General features: G+C 42.5%; 1 protein-coding gene across 1 annotated transcript in view; it reads right to left on the reverse strand.

Annotated features, from left to right (window-relative positions):
• Positions 1-16,798, reverse strand: part of LOC127001987 (uncharacterized) — a 222,671-nt gene that overhangs the window by 165,404 nt on the left and 40,469 nt on the right. The gene's annotated exons all lie outside the window — the stretch shown is intronic.

Below are 16,798 nucleotides of genomic sequence, written 5' to 3' on the forward strand. Positions count from 1 at the left end.
AAAACGCTGCAAAGAAAAATTATTTGCCCGGCATTTCCAATCACGCTACTTTGGCTCTCTGCACCACCATTCTTCACAACACCTGCTATCCCCCTCCTCCTCCCCCTCCTCCTCCTCCTCCTTCTCCTCCCCTTGCCGCTAGTTTCTGCTGCACACCTGCCTCGGCCTTCCCACACACCTGCTCACCATCTATCTCACCTCAACTACCTCTGGAACATGCACGGTTTCTGTCTTGTCTCACAACCTGCTAGCGTAGATGTCAGTGTTGTGATTGTCTGTCTGTGCAAGCCTGATGCTTCCTTTCTCGTTACCTTTAAATACTGTTAAAGTCTTGGCAATAACCATCTAACAACATTGAAACTTGCCTTATGCCATTTTAAAAATACACTTGTAATTCGTTGTTGTTGTTTTTTTATTCTGAATTTTCCAATTTTGCTCTACTAACACACACGCGTACGCACGCACACACACACACACACACACACACACACACACACACACACACACACACACACACACACACACACACACACACACACACACACACACACACACACACACACACACACACACACACACACACACACACACCTGTCACCCGTCGCATTAGGATCGAATTTAATCAGGGCAGAATCTTTGAAAAGACTCGCCAATTTTCTTATCACTTTTACCTAAGCCTAAGAATTTAACTTAGGCTTCAGAGAGAGAGAGAGAGAGAGAGAGAGAGAGAGAGAGAGAGAGAGAGATTTGTCGGTCCAAAATTCTATAATTAAATCATCCTGTGACACAATAGGTTTGGTGCTATTTAAATCTCTCTCTCTCTCTCTCTCTCTCTCACCACCTGGGGACGGACCCTGGCCATAAAGACGTTGGCGAGGGTTTTGGGATGCAGTAAAGAATCGTGGGTCCGTGTTCTTTAGGCGCTGAGACACGCAGAATGAAGAGGAAACTCTCTTATTCCTTTATCCCTCCTATGTTATGTCCCTCAGTATTGGGCACCTGGTAGAAAATATGTCCCGGTAAACAATGTGAGCAAGTTATGTTTTTTTTTTTTAAGAATATGGAATCGTTAGCTTTGGGGATGGCAATGATATACGTGAGTTATACATAATTATGAGAATGGACAGACTAAACTTTTGTAATGAAATCAACATATACTCGTATTGTAGTTTTTGATTACTGATAGTTGTTTCATATGTGATATTGTAAAGATTAGCTTGATTAATAAACACACACACACACACACACACACACACACACACACACACACACACACACACACACACACACACACAAGTAGGTCAACGAATGTCTGCTAATAACTTACATAACATGGACGGCCTGACGTGTGACCTTTCTCTACGTTTTATTTATTTTTTTCATCAACAAATAAAACTTTTTTTCATTAATTAACAAAACTTTTTCTCTTACTCTTGATGTAGAATTCCTCGGTTCATAAATGAGTGTCCGTGAAATGTTTCGTCTTCCAATAATGAGAAATGAGTTTTGAAATTGGGATCGTGTGACCTTCGTATGACCTTTGCTTTGGTTTGGCTTATTGCTCCGTCCCTCCACCTCGAAAGTTAATGACAGTTGTAACAGCCTTTGATTCGTGAGCACATAGTCAATTCTGGTTGCTGGTTACCTCAGTTCACCTTTCCTCGGGTTCCCCAGGTGACCCAATTAACCAACTCGCAAGACTAGCAAAACTGAAGACGATCTGAGGCCCACCTTGTTCTCCGAGATATTCTTTAGACAGCCTTAAAACTCCTTATCTCGTTTTGTTTTTTGTCTTATCTTGCTCTGCTCTTTTTGGTGTGCCTCTGTAAATCTTTTGTATCGTCTGCCACAAATTTTCCTGCCTATAACGTCAACTTACTATCCATTTGGCGTTGCTCTTAACATATTATGGTCGCTTTTCCTCTTTAAACACGTTCTCCTCTCGCCCCACCTTAAAACTCTTTGGAGGCACCTTTAAATGTTGCGTGGCTAACTATCTTTCTATATGTATTTTCTTTATTTCCGTCCCTCACGTCAGTCATTATGTCCCAGTTCATTAGATCGTGCTTTACAATGATACCCGTAAAAGTCATCCTTAACATCACTCCTTGTCATTTATACGTTCAACTAAAAATCTCGGGTCTCTTTTTCTTTCGTTGACAGTAATGGTGGCGCTGGAGTCCCATAATAATCCTGCCCCCCTCTTTTTTAATCCCACGTCGCTTCCTCCCTTTACATGCTCTCCCGCTCTCCCAATATATGCTTGCTAGTTCCCTGGAAGCTGCGGCACCACACACACAGACACCAACAGACGAGGCGGGGCGGGGAGGCTCGGCTACACTACATTCATTTCCCTCGCCCCAGGGTAATGCATGTGCCGGCGACCTTACCTAACCTCAGAGGAGAACTAATGCTGATTATGCCTCTGGCGCGCGTACACACACACACACACACACACACACACACACACACACACACACACACACACACACACACACACACACACACACAAACACACACACTCTTTATCTATTTATCTATGTCTATCTACTCTTATCTACATCTATCTATCTACAGGACATTTGCTGCATAGTACGTTATTGTGCGTGTGTTTTTTTTTTTTTTTTTTTTTTTTTGTGTGTGCCGGCCTTTAAATGTGTGTATGCCGCGGCGCTGAAGTATTGTTAAAAGAGTTCAACATTTACACACATTTTTGTTCTGATAAAATACAGAATAGTTGCGAACGTGACTTTAATAATTAAACGGGAAAGCAAAAAAAAAATAATCTAAAAGAAAAATAATGAAAAGTCAGAACGAAATATCTATATTCGCATTCGACGGAGAGAGAAAAAGAGCGCTTCACACACAAAAAAAGTGTTTTAACGTTTAGTTGATAAACGAAAGAACGGCACCAGCAGGACGTACAAAAAATAATAATGAAATGAAATAACAAAAGCAGGCGAGGGTAGTTCACAAGGGTGCGAATTTAGTATTTAACAAAAACAGAGATACCAGATGTAGAAGTGGCGGTAGTAACAGTAGTAGCAGTAGTAGTAGGGGTAATAGTAGTAGTAGTAGTAGTAGTAGTAGCAGCAGCCGTAGTAGTAGTAGTAGTAGTAGTAGTAGTAGTGGTGGTGGCAATAATATCTATAGAAGAATGTCCACAGGCAACAGGGTGAGCTAGTTATCCAGTAATAAAGTTAATTAGTGATATTCGGTATACAGGTGCGTCGTGGTGGTCATTATTGTATCGGCATGAGTGGAGGTCGTGATGGTGGAGACTCCGGTTGTGGTGTTAGCAGTAGTAGTGGTGGTGGTGGTGGTGGTGGTGGGGATGGTTGTGGCGGTGGTAATGGACGGAGGGAAGAGAGAGGCTTTACCTGGGTTAATGTAAGTAGCGGTACAGGTGGAGGAAGGGAGAGAAAAGCCATGGAGGAGGAAGGGGAGGCGGAGTAGGGGTGTGGAGGTAAAAGGGGAAAAGGTTAAAGGAGGTAGAGTGGAACCTACGAGAGAGAGAGAGAGAGAGAGAGAGAGAGAGAGAGAGAGAGAGAGAGAGAGAGAGAAGGTGGAATGGTGTCTGAGATAAAAAAAAATGGTAAAAGTAGTTGAGTTGTAGTAATAGTAACAGTAGTAGTATTTGATGGTGGTGATGATAAGGAAGGGTTAAGGTAGAGGTGTTAAGGAAAGGTGAAGGTAAGGTAAGGCCAATAAGTCCCATAAAGAGTGACCTTATACCTACGTCGTCAGGACATACACATTCCCTGACCTTAATATCGCTACTCCCTTGCTCCTTTTTTCTTTCTTCCATCAGTCTTTTCCTCGCCTTTTCCCGCTTGACCTTTTCCTATATTCTGTGATTCGTTTTTCTCACATCTCAGTACCTTTCTCTATTGTATTTTCCTTTTGCTACTTCTCCTTCCTCACTTCTGTTCTTTTATCTCTCCTTCCTGTTTCCCATCTCTTGTTCCCTCCATTTTCCTCCTCTTTTTTCATCTTTTTATCTTTCGACCTGTCTCTCCTCTCCCTCTCAATCCTCTTTTCCTTTCCTCCTCTCTTCCTTTTTCTTCCTCACCCTCTTTCTCCCTTCCCCTCCGTCTCTCCCTTTTTTCAATCCTCTTCAGTTCATTCATTCCCTCTTCCCCTCCTGTCTGTCTGTCTTTCTCTTTGCTTATTTTCTTTTTCTTTTTATTTATTTCTCTTTTTTTATTTCAGTTTCCCTCATCATATTTATTTATTTGTTTCTCTCTTTTTCGTCTCCTTACTATTACATCATATATTCATGCTTCCAACACACTCTCTCTCTCTCTCTCTCTCCCTCCTCACAGCCTGCCTGGTCTCTCAATCATTCTCGACCTTGCTACTTAAACTCCTCCTCCTCCTCCTCCTCCTCCTCCTCCTCATGCTCCTACACCTCTCACCCTTCCTCTTCATTATCGTCGTCATCCTCATTTTCATTTTTCTTTCATTTGACTCCCTTCTTTCTTGGTTCCCTCCTTCTTCCCTCTCCTCCTACTCTTCCTTTTCTCTCCTACCTCTTCAATTACCGTTCAACCTTCTCCTTACCTACCTCCTCCTCCTTCTCTTCCGCGTGCTCTTCCACTTCCTCCTCCTCCTCCACAACCTTTCAATCCCCCTTCTCTTCCTCCCTCACCTCTTCCTTTTTATTTTCTTCCGCGAACAAACATTACCCCCCCTTAACCCCTTCCCCTTCGCCCTCGTCCACTCTCCCCACCTACTCATCCTTCTATCCATACCGCAAATTGCTTCTCCATTGCTTCATTATTACTTGCTCCGAGGAAATGGTCTCCGCCTCTTTTCTCTCCTCGCCTCCTCTGCCTCCCTACCCCAGTGTCCCCCAGTGGTGGCCCTTAGTTGCCCCCCCGTCCCCCCAGCTATCAGTCCTCACATGAAACAACGCCGGTCAGAAGTGTTGCGTAAAAGAAAAACTGTCTTCTACTCCACAGTCATAACGGAATATATGGCAAAACGTTCTCTCCGTACGCAAGATTTAGGCGATACAATACTCCATAACGCACTCGTCTGCCTTAAGTAATACAGCCCCGAACACAATTTATGTTGCGATAGTGGTGTGTCAGACAGGCAATACTTTATGCCGATACTACGCAGTTTGCAACACACGAGGTCATACGTGAGTAAGACCTCCTTCCGCACAACACACACGCAACACAGTGGACGCAAAGTCATGGCCGTCTGTGACTCATGGCCTGTAATCCACACATAGCACGCATTTCCGTTCTCACACACACACACACACACACACACACACACACACACACACACACACACGTGCCTCATAATGGTGTTAAAATCAATCCCTCCCACCAACACCATCACCAAAAAAAAAAAAAAATCGTTAAAAAAATACACAGAAAAAAAATCAAACAAGGCTGATAATCGCGCGCAGAGTAAACTGAATTCCCCCGAAAACTGTTAATGGATCCAATGACTTTAGGGAGCGAAATATTAATTGATGACTAATTATACACAGACGTCCATTAATATCTGTCTGCCACACGGCGGTCAACCTGCGGCCAACGCTGGGAGGAGGAGGAGGAGGAGGAGGAGGAGGAGGAGGAGGAGGAGAAAGAATATGAAAATGAAAAAAAAGAATACAATGTAAAAGAAAAAACATGAAGACAGTGAAAAAGACAATGAAAATGAAGAAGAAAAAGACAATAAAAAAAGACGAAAAAGAAAAAGAAAAAAGATCAGGTTGAAAAAGAAGAGGTAAAGCAGAAAATTAAATAAGAAGTAATGAAGGAAGGGAAGGAGGAGGAAAAGAAAGGTGGGAAAAGAAGAAAAGGAACAAGAACACAGAGGCGATAAATGATTAAAGTAATGAAAGACACAGGAGGAAGGAAAAAAACAGAGGAAAAGAGGAAGTAGTAAAAGAAGAAGAAAAAAGAAGAGAAAGAGGAAATAGAGGTGGCGATAATGACGATGGCGATAATGACGATAATAATGCAAATAATGAAAGAGAGGAGCAACAGGAGGAAGAGAAGGGAGAACATTGGCAGTAGTTTCTGAATTAAGTGAGAAAAAATACGAATTCGTGGAGTGGTGGGAGAGGGAGAGGGAGGGGGAGAGGAGCGTCACGAGGGGCTTGGTGAGAGAATGAGCCCCTTGAGGTTTCGTTTGAAGGGCAGCCTGAGGGATGACCGTGAGCCTGGAGGGGAGAGAAGAGGGGAGGGCGAAGAAGAGGGGGAAAAGGTGTAGAAGAGGAGACGAAGAAAGAGAGGAGGTGGAGAAGGGGAGAAAAAAGATGAAGAGGTGGAGAAGAGGTATAGAGAACGGGATAACGAGGAGACAGAAGAGAGGAGAGAAAGAGAACAGAAGGAAAAGTGTGAGAGGGGAGGGCGAAGAAGAGGGGAAAGAGGTGTAGAAGAGGAGAAGAAGAAGGAGAAGAGGTGGAGAAGAGGACGAAGAGGTGGAGAAGAGTGATAGAGAACGGGATAACGAGGAGACAGAAGAGAGGAGAGAAAGAGAACAGAAGGAAAAGTGGGAGAGAAGAGGTAGAGAGGAGATACAGACCAGAAGTAGGAGACAGAAAAGAGGAGGGAAAGAGAACAGAAGGAATAAGAGGACAAGAAGAGGAAAAGGAAAATAACTTAATCGAAGAACAGGAATGAGAGATAAAGAACAGGAGGAAGAGTTTGAGGACTTGAGAGAGAGAAGAGAGCAAAAGGGAGAGGTAGATAATAGCAGGCAAAGGTAGAGAACAAGACGGAGAAGAGTAGAAACGGATGGAGAAATAATGTAAGGGGGTTAAAGAGAGAAGGGATAAACATTGATAGATGTGACATAAAGGATAGCAAGACAGAACAAAGAGCAGTAAACAGAGACAGACGGTAAATCAGCTAGGTCAAAAGAGAATATATTGGAGGGCAGACAAGGAGGTGGATACGAACGCTGAAAAAGCACAATATCAGAGAGAATATGAGACTGCAAGAAATGAGGACAGTAGGTTAAGCAAGAGAATAGGAGACTAAGTGGGAGGACATTTAGGGGAGCCGTAAATATACCTAATAAAACAGAGTCTATTTACAGTGCAATCAGCGCGAGCCGGACTCATTTTGTTTGCTCTTAAGATTCAAATGAACGTATATAAATTCATTGTGTGATATTTAACGGTGAGAGAGAGAGCGCCAGTGTCTGATAAAAGCCACCGAGAAAATCATTATCATTGTGTTTTATGAGATAACTTTTTGACTAGAGCTCAAGTGAAAGTCAAAGGGAACGAGGTTGAAAAAAGAAAATTAACTAATGAAAAAAAAAAGGACGAAGATGTGAAAATATAGAAATCTGAAGAGTCTGAGGAAAAATAAAAGGTCAAAGATATTAGAATAGACAAATAAATCTAATAAAAAAAATGCAATTAAGAACGAAAATTAGAATGTGAAATCAGGGGGTCAGAAAGGTTAGAGCATGAGCTAGAGGGCTGTGTTAAAGGTCAGCGGATAGTCATTTTCATGGACTTCAATTGTGCTTCAACTTAAGTATATATAAAACAAGTTAAAGCCCATTGCCTCTCGAATTGCTGCAGGCATGGATGAAGCGAGGATGTAAAAGTAATTAATAAAAGCGTTTGAAAAAATAAGTTAATTATAAACAAACTTGGAATACAGCGATGAGGATTATTGTCAGGCTTTTCAATTTATACATGTCACCGGAGAATGAGAGCCTTTAGTGGAAGACGAAGAGGAAAAAAATGTATATGTCACTAGATAATAGGTTTTTAATGGTGGATAAAGAGAATTAATGTACACGTCACTAGAGAATAAGTTTTTTGATAGAGGATATAGAAAAAAAAATATACATGTCACTGGAGAATGAGAGCCTTAAGTGGAGGACGAAGAGAAAAAAAATGTTCATGTCACAACATAACAAATTTTTACTGGTGGATAAAGAGAATTAATGTACACGTCACTAGAGAATAAGTTTTTTGATAGAGGATATAGAAAAAAAAATATACATGTCACTGGAGAATGAGAGCCTTAAGTGGAGGACGAAGAGAAAAAAAATTGTTCATGTCACAACATAATAAATTTTTACTGGTGGATAAAGAGAATTAATATACACGTCACTAGAGTATAAGTTTTTGATAGAGGATAAAGAGAAAAAAAATATACATGTCACTGGAGAATATGTTTATAACAGAGGATAAAGAAAAAAAATATACGTCACTAGGTCATAAGTTTTTAATAGAGAATAGAGAAAAAATTATACATGTCACTAGATAATACTTCTCATGGATGATAAAGACAAAAAGAATTGTATGTAACTCATTTTTGTTTTTCCTTAAATTTATAATCAAAATATTCGCAAGTTAAATGAAAATGTCAACAATGTAAAGTCCAGGGCGAAAGCGTCTGGCAGAGTTAGTCCTTCTTGCTCGACTTCATGCATAGAGAACGTGATGACCGTCAAGCATTATACAAGGAAGGCTTAGTAAGAGGATTGGGAAGGTCAAAAGGTACGACTCTGAAAGCGCTGCGTGGACGCGTGGACAAAAGAAGACAGGTGAGCGGCCAACAAAGCGCAGGTGTGTTATAACGGCATTAAATAAGATTACGTGGGAAAGAATATGAAAGAGAGCGAGTTTGTGTCCATGTCAAGAGTGGATTACGGAGCACTTTGCAGAAATATTACATGGAATCAAGGCCCAAAATGTCTGCCTTTGAGTGCGGGATTTTAACACGTTCAGGTAAAGTATCACAAAAACTATGAATAAAACTGAGTTGCTGACAAAATAACAGACAGGCAGACAGACAGACAGACAAAATACCATAAAAAAAACACTTAGTTGCTGACAAGGAAGCAAACAAGCAGATACAGACAGACAGACAATGGCAGATAGAGACAATGTAAAAAATCGAGCAATACGGGATAATCTAGCAATACGGTTTATGAAGGTTAGCAAACGTGTTGGTTAGAATGACGGGTACTTGGATGCGTCACGTGGTCATCAAACAGGAGATTGGGTGATGGCTGGATTTATATATACATAGATGACGTACGGTGGATAAAGTGAATACGGTAAATGGAGGAAATACGGATCATAAATTAACTGCACTGGATGAATCAAGACACGGTGGATAACTTGCAATATCACCAACGATTAAATAAAGGAGAAATAAAACATAGTAAACAAAAAAGGAAATAAAAGCACAAAGACAAAAAAAATAAAAAATAAAATATATGGATAACTTACAATTTCACCAAAGATTAAACAAAAACAAAAAACAACAAAAAAACGGAAAATAAACGAATGATTAAATAGAAACACATACAGAAAAAAACAAAAAATACAATAGACAAAAAATAAAACACTACGTAATGCATAATAAAAAAAAACTTTCAAAAATGTAAAATAAAACACACTTCATTATTCAAAGAGAAGGGCCACAGGTAGTAGAGCTCGTCCCTACCTGCTGATTAATGGAGAAGGGGGAGGAGGGAGGAGGAGGAGGAGGAGGAGGAGGAGGAGGAGGAGGAGGAGGAGGAGGAGGAATTTAAAACACAAATAAGTAGTGCGGCCAGGTAACTTTCTTGAAACATAGGCGACAAGAGACCAATAATTAATCATGTGCCCAACGAGAGAGAGAGAGAGAGAGAGAGAGAGAGAAACTTTCTGTCCCCCCTCCCTCCCTCCCTAGTATTGATCAAAAGCGAGAAGAGAGGCATTAACAGAACTGGAAGGACAAACACAACAGTCCAGGCGGGTGTGAGGTCATTTCTCTCTCTCTCAGTTTTTTAGAAAGTATTAATTTGCTCAAGAGAGAGAGAGAGAGAGAGAGAGAGAGAGAGAGAGAGAGAGAGAGAGAGACACACACACACACACACACACACACACACACACACACAAACTAACACATGAATATAGACTCAGATGAACAAAGGAAAACAAAAAAATAAAGAAAAAACAAAAAAAATACTGAATAGGCTTTATACAAATGTCGAGAGAGAGAGAGAGAGAGAGAGAGAGAGAGAGAGAGAGAGAGAGAGAGAGAGAGAGAGAGAGAGAGAGAGAACGCACGCACGCACGCCAGAGAACAAAGAGTAATATTGAAAACGCCGTACCTAGCAAATGCATATTCATAACCGAGGCGAAAGTGAAAACGCAGAACGAGTAGAATGAGAGTGCAAGTAAAAAGGAAGAAAGAACATGGAAACGAAAGTCGGCGGCCATTGGGAAAGAAAGGGAGAGGAAAAAATAGACGAACCAGAAATTGCACTCGGGGAAAATTTCAGCAAATAAACAGAACCAGAAATTGCACTAAGGAAAATTAGAGAGAGAGAGAGAGAGAGAGAGAGAGAGAGAGAGAGAGAGAGAGAGAGAGAGAGAGAGAGAGAGAGAGAGAGAGAGAGAGAGAGAGACTGACTAAGCCACCTCATTTGCAGAAGACTAAATGATGGTGAAGTTAGATTCTGAAATACAGATAAAAAGAAGTAGATTGTAAGACGCAGAAGAAGAAAAAAAAACAGAATCTACTGAAACAAGAAGAACAAAACGATTCCTCCAATTAAAACCGTGTGAGGAAAAAAAAAAGTTAAACATATCGCGAGGAAAAAATTACGAAAAAGTAGAAAGAAAAAAAAAAAGGCAATGAAAGAGTCGAAAATAGGAGAAGCGAGTTAAGGGAAACTAATGTCTTTTCTCCAACACTAATGAGACTCGCGCCAAAACCTCAATTCAAAAGTTAATTCTTCTAATTAGACCAAAGAAGTGGAAGAAAGAGGGTGAGGCAGGGAGGAAGCGAGGAGAGAAAGTGGGGGGAGAGGAGAGGTGGGTGGCAGGAAGATGGGGAGAGAGAGGAGGAGGAAAAATGGGAGGGTGACAGGAAAAGACAGATGGCCAGGTGGGGGAGGAGGAAGAGGACGAGGAGGAGGAGGAGGAGGAGGAGGAGGAGGAGGGTCGTCTAATGTGAAGCAGGAGTTAAAAGCAGGTACATGCTCGGGAAAGTAAGGAGGAGGAGGAGGAAGAGGAAGAGGAAAGAAGGAGAAGGAGGAGGAGGTGGTAGGGTGTGATGGGGGTAATGGTGGTGGTGTCTGTAGTGGGGCTGGGCAAAAAAAACTAGGAAAAGGTTGGAGATTAATGTAGGAAAGAAAAATATCACTGGAAAAAAGGGTAAAAAAAACAGCAAAGGTAAGTAGATAGCAGTGTCTTGGGCAGAGCTCCAGGTGAGAGAAGCAAAGGTGGTGGAAGGGTTTTAATTAAGGTAGGTGAGTGACAGGTGGGAATCCGGAAAATAAGGAACGCAGAAAAACAGACTAAGAAAACATTTTTAATCGCCGACGTACGGACAAGATGTATAAATGAATGAAAACGCTTTGTAGTAATTCGACGAAAGGAAATATTTGTAATTAATTAACTGTAGGTAGGTAAAAGAATGCAACGGACCCAGGAAAACATCAAGAACCATCGACTTAAGGACAAGAAGTGAAGCATAAATGAATAAAAACGATTAGTAGTAATTTGGCGAAAGGAAGTATTTGTAGTGAATTAGGTAGGTAGGTAAAAGAATGCAAGGGAGGCAGAAAAACAGACTAAGAAAGCATCAAGAACCATCGACTTAAGGACAAGAAGTGAAGCATAAATGAATAAAAACGGTCAGTAGTAATTTGGCGAAAGGAAGTATTTGTAATGAATTAGGTAGGTAGGTAAAAGAATGCAACGGACGCTGGAAAACGGACTAAGAAAACATCAAGAACCATCGACTTAAGGACAAGAAGTGAAGCATAAATGAATAAAAACGATTAGTAGTAATTTGACGAAAGGAAGTATTTGTAATGAATTAGGTAGGTAGGTAAATGAATGCAAGGGAGGCCGAAAAACAGACTAGGAAAACATCAATAACCATCGACTTAAGGACAAGAAGTGAAGCATAAATGAATGAAAACAGTTTGTTGTAGTTTGACGAATGGAGATATTTGTAATGAACTGACTGCAGGTACGTAAATGAATTCGATAGGCAACATTACAATTTCAAATACTACGATATCGGCGCCAGATCCTTAAACTCCCATGGTGCAAAATACTCAACTTAACCTTTTGGAGTCAACGATCAGGTTTTTAACTTACTCATTCCGCTTTAATCTTCCCACCTCTCACCGTTTCATCTCTCTCTCTCTCTCTCTCTCTCTCTCTCTCTCTCTCTCTCTCTCTCTCTCTCTCGCTCTCGGTCTCGCTCATTCTTTCTCTCTCGCTCCGTTTCCTTTCTCAGTGGAGCCAAAAATCAAGACACAAAGGCTTCTTAAGTGAGTAAGATCCGTCACGTGTTTCATAAGGGGAATTAATGACAACAAATATTTACTTTCCAACGGGCTCACAATACCCTGAAAAGACCTCACGCGGGCAAACACTGACGCTTCCCTAAAACCACCGGCTCTGGAAGGTTTTGAGAAGGATAAATAAATAATAAGAGTGAGTGGGAGGAGGAGGAGAAAAGGAAGAAGAGGAGGAGGAGGAGGAGAGAAAGTCAAGTAGAAAGAAAAAGTTGGAGGATAAATTAAAGAAAGAAGTGAGTAGTGGCAGGAAGAAGAGGAAGAGGAGGAGAGAAAGAGGAATAGAAAGAGAAAGTTAAAGGATAAATTAAAAATAGGAGCAAGTAGGAGCAGAAAGAGGACTAGAAAGAAGAAATTAGAGGAGAAATCAAAAATAGGAGAGTGGAATGATGAGGAGGAGAAGGAGGAGGGGGAAAGAGGAATGGGAGAGGGAGAGGGAGAGAGTAAAGGAGAAAAGGAGGTGTTGAAGGAGTTGAAGGAGGAGAAGTAGGAGGAATAAAAAGGCAGAGACAAGAGAAGTTTCCGGATCCTTACGAGTCAGAAATAAGAGTCTTGTTAGTGTGTGTTCGTGTGTGTGTGTGTGTGTCTGTGTGTGTGCGTGCGTGTGCGTGCATAAAAGAAGTCATGTGCGTGAGGCGGTGAGCGTAAGTCAGGGTAATTAACTTAATAACGCGTCGGTAAAGAGGGAGAGTAACAATTTGGGAAAGACTTCTATAACCACCACCATCACCACCATTACCATCATGCACCACAACCATCACCATTACCATGCACCACCATCCACAGCCATCACCACCATCACCACCACTATCATCACCATCAACATCATCACTACCATCGCCATTTGCCACCACTATCATCGCCATCGACATCATCACCACCATCACCATTCACCACCACTATCATCACCACCAATATTATCAGTCATGACGATTAATTCACTAACAACACCGGGGGCCTTTACGACGATAACACACACACACACACACACACACACACACACACACACACACACACACACACACACAAGCACACAAGCATCAGGTACACACACACACGCACGCACGGGCACACACAATCAGCCAACGCAATCAAAAATTCACCTGAAAAGAAATGGGGAAAAAAATGTGTGTATCGTTCTGCGAAACTAATCAGCAAGCCGACAAAAAAAAATTCATCAGCGCTGAGAAGAGAATAATCATTAAGGACAAATAATGCAAGCCGTTCATGGTCTGATCAGCCGCTCTGTGTGTGTGGTGGGAGGGGGAGGGGAGGAATGGTCTGTGTGTGTGTGTGTCTGTGTGTCTGTGTCTGTGAATGTGAGTGCTTGTGTTCCTCCCTACCTGCCTACCTGTCTGGTGTGCCCAATTTTCTTCCTGGCAGTCTATTTGCTTACATTTTACCTCCATTGAAACATGACTGCTTCTTTTCCTTTCTGCCTGTATTCGTGTTATCCTGCCTGCTCGCTTCTCTGCCTGCTTACCTTCCTTTCCGCCCTCTTGTCTCTCATCCTACCTCACGTCCTCCCAGCGTAACTCGCCTTTCAATGCATGTCAGTGAAAAGCTCCCGAGTTACTGACGTTCCCCGGCGCTAATAGGCAAAAGAAGAGGAAATTTTTGTCGTTCTATTCTTGCCAAGAGGACAAGGATGCTTATTATGTCCCGTGTTTGTGTCCCTTCACGCTGGCCGCCGCTCGGTGCATAACGCGGCTTAGATCAGCGGCGGGAAGGGAAGGGACATGAAAGGAAAGAGTGTGGGAGGCCGAAGCTGGATGTCCGTCTAAACTTTCCCGTAAGAACCTCCCACAAAGGAAAAAGGCAGGAGAGGGTGTGGGAGGTATTGAAGAGAAGGGACGGGAAAGGAAAAGGAGAGGAATGGGTGTAGGAGTTATTGAAGAGAAGGGAAGGGAGAGAAAAAGGGCAGAAAAGGGTGTGGAAGTTATTAAAGAGAAGGGAAGGGAAAGGAAAAGGGGGGAAAGGGGTGAAGGAGTTATTGAAGAGAAGGGAAGGGAGAGAAAAAGGGCAGGAAAGGGTGTGGAAGTTATTAAAGAGAAGGGAAGGGGAAGGAAAAGGGGAGGAAGGGGTGAAGGAGTTATTGAAGGGAAGGGAAGGGAGAGAAAAAGGGCAGGAAAGGGTGTTGGAGTTATTGAAGAGAAGGGAAGGGAATGGAAAATGGCAGGAAAGGATATAGGAGTTACCGAAGAGAAGGGAAGAGAAATGGAAAGGCCAAGAATGGGTGTAGGAGTTATTGAATAAATTAAGAGAAGGGAAGGGAGAGAAAAAGGGCAGGAAAGGGTGTAGAAGTTATTGAAGAGAAGGGAAGGGAGAGAAAAAAAGGGCAGAAAAGGGTGTGGCGGTTAATTAATGAAGAAAAAGCTAGAAATGTTCATGTAAAAGATCGTATTCTAAATCTCCAACAGAACCAAGAAAACTATAGCAACGAAGAACAAATTCCACCCTAGGGTTGAATTAACGTTCGCAGTCCCCCTCGCCTGCTCTCTGCCTACTTGCCCACCTCTACAGCTAACACGCCGCTGATTGCTTACCTGCCCCTTCAATTGCTTCTCCTTTTGAGCCTCCCTCCCTTTTGTTCACCTTTATTCGCCTGTAACGAGCTCCACCAGGGCCTCCTTTCACCCTCTCCCAATACCATTACTCTCCTACATGATCCTCTTTCTCCCTACTTGTTTCTCTTTCCTTCCTCCTGCACTTCCCTTCTCCGTTCCTGCCTGATCACCATTTCCGTCTAACAGCCTGTCTAGTGCCTCTCGCGCCCTACCCTAATCCCAGCGTAACCCGCCACCCTACCTATCGCCCTCCGCAACGACTTCTGCGACCTCACCTCACCTCAGCACTCCGCCTTCCTGCCACACTATATTTCAGTCAAGGTTTGGTCTATCCCAATGGCTGCTGTGTTAGCCCGAGGAGGGAGAGAGACAGCACCCTCGCGTTCTTTATTCAGCTTTACATTCATGCTTCAGGGGGACAAGTAGGTGTGTTGGCCCCAATATTGTTGCCCTTTTGGTCTGCCTAAGTAAAGTGTATCGTGTGTTTTCAGCCTGGCAAAGAGATGAATGTGATGGTTAATAATGTATGTGTGTATCTCTCTCTCTCTCTCTCTCTCTCTCTCTCTCTCTCTCTCTCTCTCTCTCTCTCTCTCTCTCTCTCTCTCTCTCTCTCTCTCTCTCTCTCTCTCTCTCTCTCTCTCTCTCTCTCTCTCTCTCTCTCTCTCTCTCTCTCTCTCTCTCTCGCTCCGTGCTCCCCTAACTAAGTTACCTGTCCTGCCTGTATATTACAATACTTAGTCCAATTTGATTACATCCTCTTGATGCTTCTGGCTTCTTTCCTATTCTCTTCCTCCCCTCCTCTCACTCACCAACTCTTATCAATTTCTCCCTGCTCTCTATTCTTTTCTCTTCTCTCACCCCTTCTCTATTTATCTACGTATCGTATTTCCTCTTGCTCATCCTCCATTGTGCTGCGTCAGTGCCATAAACCATTTATATGAATCGCCCCCACAGATAACTCTCGGCGCCTGCCTACCCATGCAAATGTAATATCCTCACCTGCCTAGATCTTCCTCCACGCACCTGGCGACACCTGGGCACACCTTGGAACTTTCTCACGTCTCTTTATGTGTGTCTGTATTGGTGTCTGTGTCTCTTTATGTCCATGTGTCTGAATTTACTTGGACTCTCTCTTTTATGTGTTGTTTTCATTCCTCAGCGTCTTTATTATGAGTGTGTGAGGCTGCGTGTAAGTCTCCTTCTATGATATCTTTATTTCCCTTGACTTTCTTTCATAATATATGTTTCGTTCTCAGAGGCACTCACGTAACCACCCTCCTTTCTCCCCCTGCAACCATCCCCACCACCACCTCCATGCACCACCACCACCACCACCACCAGTCCCTTTCCCCCGATATAACAATATAATGCAGATCACTTTCTCATCAGGGACTCGCTCACTGTCAGGTGTGGACGTGGAGTGAGCTGCAGACGCTCCATTACATATTCATGGGATTTTTAGGCCAGAAAACACTGTAGGAAAACAAGGGAATAAGTATGATGGTATTGCTTTTGCCATTCGCTGTCTTATTGCCTTCCATATCTTGGGGCGGAGGGTCGGGAGTGAATGGGTTACGGGGAGAGAGAGAGAGAGAGAGAGAGAGAGAGAGAGAGAGAGAGAGAGAGAGAGAGAGAGAGAATACGATTGGAATGAAGGGATGTGAATGGTGGTGTATTTGGTGAAGTGATTGATATGTTTTCCTTTTTTGTTGTTGTTGTTGTTCTTGATGCGTTTCCTTGTTTCATATATCTAGTGTTCATATTTTTGTTTTCATTCTTTCTTAGGGCTTTCTTCCTCTTTTCTTTGTTATTTGTCTGTTTTTCAGTCTTGCTTTCTTTCTTTTTTCTCATCTTTCTCTATTTGCGTTATTTTTTGTGTGTGTTTCGTTATGTTAGTGTAAAATTTGGGTATGACAGCAAAGAAA

The sequence above is a fragment of the Eriocheir sinensis genome, chromosome 2 (genome assembly GCF_024679095.1).
Source record: "Eriocheir sinensis breed Jianghai 21 chromosome 2, ASM2467909v1, whole genome shotgun sequence".
Lineage (NCBI taxonomy): Eukaryota > Metazoa > Arthropoda > Malacostraca > Decapoda > Varunidae > Eriocheir > Eriocheir sinensis.